Below are 7716 nucleotides of genomic sequence, written 5' to 3'. Positions count from 1 at the left end.
AGCAGGCAGGCAGGTGGGCAGGGGGGTGTCCCCAGCCTCTGCCGTGGCCCAACTTCCCCAGCTCGCCAGCTCCCAGGGAACCAGGCAGTCTGCCCTCAACACTGTGGGGCTGATGGGCTCGAAGCTCCAGCCTTATCCCTGAATCAGAGCAGTTGGAGACAGTTGAGGCTCTATAATCTCGGTTGGGGGTTAACGGGTGGAGGAGGCTTTGCAGGAGGAGATAATGGGGCGGACCTCAGGTCTTCCGCACTACCCACCAGCACAACACCGTGGAGCTGGGGGAGTAAGCGGAGTTGTTGGCACCATGGGCCGGGCCAGGCGTGCGTCTGCCATCCTAGGAGCTGGGTTGAGGGCCAGCTTGGCCTTTCACAAGAGGGGTCCACCTGCAAATCCCCGCTTCTACCCCGTCTATCCCTGACTTGGAATGTGTTGGAGGAGCTGCTTATAAGGAAGACGATATCAGGTTAGACGTTATCTCTTTAGAGGAGAGGGTCCCCAGAGGATGATGAAAATTACAGTAATAAAGGCTAACATTTACCGAGCACCGAACTCCATGCCAAGCGCAATTCTAAATACTACATAGTAGCTCATGTGGTCCTCACAACACCTAGGAAGTAAGTACCATTACTCTCTTTGCTTTACAGAAGACAGACAAATAGCCAGCAGTCCCACAGCAACTCAGGGGAGTGCCAGGGTTCAAACCCTGCTCCTGCTAGATGCCACTTCTGCTGCTCTTCATTGCTGCCCTAGACAAGGCCAGGCCCTGCGGCGTGCTGCGAGCCTTCCTTCCGTTATCTTTACCAGCTCTACATGGTCATTCACAGATGAGAAAGCTGAAGATCAGAGAGCTCACACATTTCCCCCAAGGTTACACAGTCAGTAAGAGACACTATCAGGATTCCAATGACCTGCTGTTAAAGTTCATCTCTTATTCACTCATTGCTTCCCTCAAGGCTGAGGAGTGGGGTGGAGGGGAGACCAGCAGAGCTACTGAGCTCAATCTGCCTCCTTGGCCCTCCCAGCCCAGAGCTCTGCCAGCGGTGGTAGGAGGAGTGTGGTAAGTATTTGCTGATGAATGAACAACCGAAGGACAAAATAATGAACTGTCATCTTCCAAGGCAAAGGATTGCAGAAGCCACTGATATCCTGCCCACCGCCCTCCCCATCCACTCCTCTACCACCTCCAGTCCTTCCTGTGAACACAGCAGAGGCAGGAGCCTCTTGGGGTGGGGTCCCTATCAGGGAGGAAGTGCAGCTGGCTTCTCCCCCACCCCCTTTATCACTTCTCCCCCATCCCTACTTTATCACCCAGGGCCTCCACAATCCCCTCCCTGTCCCTCTCCGGGGGCTCCTGGGTAGGAGAGGGAAAGACATGTAAATCAGTGGGGCTAGGGGAAGTGGAGGAAGCAGAAAGGATACCAGGAGCATTTCCCCTACACGCTTAACCTGGGGCTCACAGTCCTTGCCAGGCTGGGCCAGTGGCTTAGGGGACCAGGCCCTTTCTGATAGGCCGCTTGATCTATCTGGCCAGCCTAGTAGGCAAATGGGGAAATGGTAGTCAGGAGTTGACAAAGTTGGGGCACCTGCCCTCACTTCGGCCCTAGCCCCATGCCGGCTGCCACAGATGTTCACAGGTGTCTGCAGGATTCTTTTGTTTTTGTTGTTTTTTGACATAGGCTCTCGCTCTATTGCCCAGGCAAGAGTGCAGTGGTGCGATCATGGCTCACTGCAGACTCAACCTCCGGAGCTCAGGCAGTCCTCCCATCTTGGCCCCCCAGGTAGCTAGGACTACAGGCACATGCCACCAGGCCCAGCTAATTTATTTTTAAAATTTGTTTGTAGAGATGCCGCCTCTCTATGTTGCCCAGGCTGGTCTTGAACTCCTGGCCTCAAGTAATCCTCCCGCCCCGGCCTCCCAAAGTGTTGGGATTACAGGCATGAGCCACCATGTCCAGCCAGGATTTGGGATTGGGTCAGGTGGCATGGGCCTTTCCAGAGGCCCACTTGCTTCTGAGTGCAAGTGAAGAGTGCAGCAGAGAGGCCCTACGGAGCTAAATAAGGGCTGTCGACCAGGCTATGTGTGACTTCTCCTTTCACCACCAAGGTCTGGAGGTCTGAGGGGAGCTCTGCCCACTACCCCCAGGAGCTCACGGGAGCTTCTTCCTGCCTTCCTCCTCTCAGCAACCAGTATCTAGGAGGCCATGCCTTCCTTCCCAGAGTCCAGCTCAGACAATTTGTAGAACAACCCAGCTTGAAATTTGATACTTGATCCACCCCTCGTGCATCCCCTAGATCAAATAACCCCGGATCTGTGACCCTTGGCTTAGATCTGTCTAATTCTTAAAGAGTCTGTTCAGACTTGGAGTGAGGCTGTTGAGTCCTGAGGAGGGAGGGGCTGTGGCAGCACTGACAAGTTCCCCGCATTCCTGTGGTACCTGAGTCTTTCCAATGACTCCCCTCACCTGAGGCTCAATCTCTCATTACCCACCCGCTTCCCTTCCTTATCGGTGAGGTCTTGAACAACTGAACCAAAGAGCTTCTGGTTCATGTGCTAATGTTAACCTGCAAGAGGACACAGTCTTTGGCTCTGTCACAGTCAACTCTGAATATGGTCTGCAGACCTAGGTTTTGGAAGATGCAAGAGCAGGAGGGATGGTGAGAATACTGGATGACAAAATGAGGATTCAAAACATTCGAGCAGGCCAGTATGGGATAATCAAATCAGATTAATATATAGAGGGACAAATGCTACATTCTGCATTTAGTCAAAAACAAATTGGTGGCCAGGCACGGTGGCTCACACCTGTAACCCCAGCACTTTGAGAGGCCAAGGCTTGGGAGGAAGCGAGGGGGTTTGCTTCAAGTCAGGAGTTCAGGACTAGCCTAGGCAACATAGAGAGACCTCGTCTTTACAAAACACAAAAAAATTAGCTGAGTGTGCCGGTGGTCCCAGCTGCTCAGGAGGCTGAGATGAGAGGATTGCTTGAGCCCAGGAGTTTGAGTCTGCAGTGAGCTATGATCATGCACTCCGGCCTAGGCCACAGAGAGACCATCTCTCTCTCTTTCTGTCCTTCTCTTTCACACACACACACACACACACACACACACGAATTAGCCAAGTACAGAATGAGGGGGATGTGGCAGACACTTTAGGGAGAGGAGTTAGTATGAAGTTTCTGAAGCCACATGGAATTAACTTCACAGGTTCTGAAGTTGAAAGCAAGGTGTTTAAATTTGCATAAGTCTGTTTGCATTTAATTTTCTAGCAGGGACATTATTAGCCTTTTTGACTCTCATTTTCTCACAAGTGTACGGTGGAGTTTTCCGGAGGCTTCTTGACACATGATATCATAACAGGTTGAATGCAAAAGCCAATATGAGAATCTGGCTGCCTTCTACTAAACCAGACATTAAAGAGATTTGCAAAACTGTGAAACAATACTGTCTTGTCCTTAAATTAGTTTTACTTTGGAAACTGGTTATTTTAAAGAAAATAATGTGTTATTTGTTCTAACTTTTAATAGATTCATTATTGCTACATTTAAATAATACACTTTAAAAATGTCTTTTAATTTCTAATGGTACATATTGATGAATCTAAACCACATACAAAAAAGTTCTTTGGGGTCCTTCCTTTTAAGAGAGTAAAAGGATGCCAGGACCCAAATGCTTGAGAAACTCTGGTTTAGAGGCAAGCCACAGAGCTGCACGTTCAGAGAACCGCATGTACCCAGACACGGTGGTCGGTTGAGTTTCAATGTCTGGAACAAAGACAAATGACACTGAAGAGATCGTGGTGGGGTTTATACCTCATCAGAGAAGCAGGGTTCCAACAAACATGGGGATGAATGAATCGATCAAACCCGATTCTTGAAACTTGTCTTGATTCCCTTTTCTCTGGGCATAAGCCACCCTTTGCCAGAGAATACTGACATTAATTATAGGTCAGTAAATACGCATGTAGTGAAGTCCAGGTGTTGGTGATTGTTGAAGGATTGACATTGACAAATAAAGAACATGACTGAAAGAAGTTGGGGACAGTAGTCACTAGAGTTCCATGTATTTCAGATTTATATTCCTATCTTCCCACCTCTTTCCCACACTTTTCTCCCCAGGCAGCTTTCGGTTGGGGCCAATTTGGTTTATTAAGTGGCACACCTGCCCCCTGGTGGCCAGGTGGTACATTGACACCTCTCAGTTCTGGCAGATATCATGGAGCAGGAGTCCCTAGCACAGAGAAGCTGAGATCCGGAAGAGGGGCCCCAAAAAATCAGCCTGGAGTGAGTCTAGAGGGCCCATCAGGGATCGGAGGTCGGAATGCGGGAGCAATGTCACCTCCTTGATAAAAACTTATTTGGCCATCTCAGCAACCCAATAGTGATGTTGGCCAACACTTATGATTGATAACTACGTGCCAGGTACTGTTATAAATGCTTTACACAGATTATATCACAACTACAGCAAATCTATGAGGTAGGTACTATTATTGTTACCATTTTGTGGATGAAGAAACTGAGGCTCAAAAACATTAAGTAACTTGCCCAGGGTCATACAAATAGCAAATGGCAGAGCCAGGCCTGGGAGACAGCAGTTTACTTGTTAACTGTTACTTTTAACTTGTTAACACTTTGCAGCTTCCACTTGGCATGCCTAGTACTCATCTGTCTGTAGGGCTGTCTTCTCCCACTGCACAGTGTTTTTCTTGGGGGCGGCGACTGTCTTGTTCATCGCCATATCCCCAGCACTGAGCTAGGTGGTGTGGCTGGTTAGAAACATTGGAAGGACTACATAACTTGGCTGGACCTCAGAGGGAACCTGCAGCCTCGCTCACTGTCAGCACGGACTATGCTCAGAGGCCCGGGGCACAAGACCCTAGGAGGCCCTTGGCTGAGGTGTGAGAGGGTCAGATACTCCCTGTTGCCTGGGAGGAGAAGCCGGAGAGCAGATCCCTAACCCCATGTCGCTGGCATGAGGAGAGGTAAGCACCACCAGATGCCCTCAGTAGCAGAGACTCAGAGCCTTGCTGAATCTCACTCATATCATGGAGATAGAGAAAGGGTGGAAGGGGGATGTGATTGGGGCATTGGGGGCGGGGGGGGGGGCCAGGCAAGTGGCTCAAAGCTATTCCTGTAGGGTAGTAGCACCACCTCGTGGTGAAACTCAAGATGATTTAGGAAAAATAACCCAGCTAATCCATAACTGAGGGGAGGCTGGAAACCCCCTCCTTTGGAGTCAGCACTCTCCTTGGATAGAGTCACAGGAGATGGCCTGGAACTCTTCCAGCGTCTCCCCAAGCCAGAGCAGCTCACTCCAGAAGTGCTCACCAGGTTGTATAGAATGTGAAGAAAACACCCTCTATGGACATGTCCTACGGGCCACAGGCTGAAAAGAGCCGCCTAGCTGAGATCATGTCAATGAAATCACACGCTCTTCAGGGAACAGCCTGCATCCAATGACTACCTGATGCAGGAATATAGAAGTGTCTCCCTCACTTCATCTTGGGGCAATCCAAAGGGCCATCCCAGCTTCTGAGATCCCCACACGGGTTGATTGAGACCTTCACTGAGACTGCTTTGCAGCCCAACTTCTCCCACTGCTAATTCTACTTCTTTCCCTTCCACCAGGGCTGATAATCCTGAGACCGCTCCCTAACAAGCTCCCTGCACTTCAACCTGCATTTCAGAGTCTACGTCCCTGGAACCTAACTTGCAACACCATCCCGTATATCATATATCACATGCATGCGTACAGAGATTCGGAGCAGCTGTCTGGAGCAGCGAGCTCTCAGATTCCCCCTGCCAGCCACAGGCTCCACACCCTGCTGTGCTTCTGGGTCTCGAGGAGCACAGACTCCCCATCAGCCTCACGGGCTCCCTGCCCACAATGAGGACTAGTTGCCTATAGGATGTCAGCATGATGAGCCATCTCCTTGGCCACGCTGGAGGTGTCAGACAGCATCCATCCTTCTTGTCATCTGCAGGGACCATGGGGCAGGCAGACCGACCTGCACTGCACAGGCAGCCTGCAAGGAGCCTGGTAGAAGCTGGGGAAATTGAAGGGCTGTGGTCACTCCTGGCAGGCCCTGTTTGCTTGCTCCAGGGCTAAAGGAATCAATACTTCCTAGCACACCAGTGAGCTATTTATACCACATGATGCTTTGAGCCTATCAACCCCACGGTCTGTGCAGTGTTTTTGCTTTATGTCTCTTTTAAGGAGCAGACTCATTCGAACTACCCCAGGTGTGGCATAGCCCATTGTAAGGGGAGGATGTTCCCTATAGCACTTCCATATGATGTCAAGTTAGTGGCCATTCTGCCCTACAGATCAACAGAAGCACATGACGCCAGCATCCTCATGGAGTCATTCACAATTAGTACCAGATAAGAATGCACTGTGTAGACCAGTGCTGCCCCATAGACTATTCTGCGATGATGAAAATGTCACGCTTGTAATCCCAGCATTTTGGGAGGCTGAGGCGGGCAGATAACTTGAGGTCAGGAGTTCAAGACCAGCCGGGACAACATGGTGAAACCCTGTCTCTAGTAAAAATACAAAACTTAGCCAGGCATGGTGTCAGGTGCCTGTAATCCCAGCTACTCAGGAGGCTGAGGCAGGAGAATGGTTTGAACCTGGGAGGCAGAGGTTGCAGTGAGCCGAGATTGTGCCACTGCACTCCAGCCTGGGTGACAGAGCAAGACTCTGTCTCAAAAAAAAGAAGAAAAAAGAAAGAAAAAAGAAAGAAAGAAGAAAGAAAATGTTGTGTATTTGCACTGTCTGTCACGGTAGCCCTGAGGTTATCAAATACTGGAACTGCGGCTTGTGCGGTTGACAAGCTAGATGTTTACCTTCATTTCATTTAAATACTCACATGTAGCTAGTGGCTACTGGATTGAACAGTGTAGGCATAGAACCAAAGCTTGGAATATGAAAACTTGAAAACACTTGATCCTAATTATGCAATCTTCCTGGGGTATATTCCTCTTGGTTTACCTGGAAAAGTTCATTATAACACAGCCTCGGAAATTTTGTGTTCTTCTAGGTCAGCTATAAAAATGCTACATAAGATCCTTCTAACAGTGTATCAGAACTCCATTCTCCACATTTCTCCAGCCGGAGACATGCCCATTTATGCAGCTGTTGATTTCCTTTCTCTAAGTCCCTTCATGTTTCACAAAATAACCCTCAAGTTCTAACCCCGATTCCCCTAAGTACATCTCATCCCACTGAAACACATTTTAGCCTTTGGTTTGAAATATTTTCAGATGTTTCTGAAAAATTAGAGTGAATCACATCCCCAGGCCAACTTATCCTCAATCAATACATTAGCTGGCATGATTTCCTTATTTTCAGATCACAATGCTGTGTCCTTGGTTGGTTGTTCTTGTTTACTGTGCCTAGCAATGCTACCCTTCATCATAAACCCCACTTCCTTGGGAAGCAGAGTGGAGTGCATCGGCGTAAGTTGGGCCCCTTAGGAGTCCTGTTTCTGCACAGCAGTCATTTGTAATCCTCCAGGTCACTGGCACAGCCGCCATCTCTAATGGCAGACACAGTTTTGCCAATAGCTGTTTGGTTTTCATTTTTGAGGGTCTCACGTAGGTGTCATATATTGACTGCACACTTCCTGGGAGTAGAGCACAGTTTGGTCCAGCACCTCTAATTTTCCTGGCTCAGGGCCTGCTTTAGGAATGGGAACCTCTTTTATCTCCTCTCTGT

This window comes from Gorilla gorilla, chromosome 10, assembly GCF_029281585.2.
Source record: "Gorilla gorilla gorilla isolate KB3781 chromosome 10, NHGRI_mGorGor1-v2.1_pri, whole genome shotgun sequence".
NCBI lineage: Eukaryota > Metazoa > Chordata > Mammalia > Primates > Hominidae > Gorilla > Gorilla gorilla.
The sequence above is the reverse complement of the archived record's forward strand: the minus strand, read 5'-3'. Positions refer to the sequence as shown.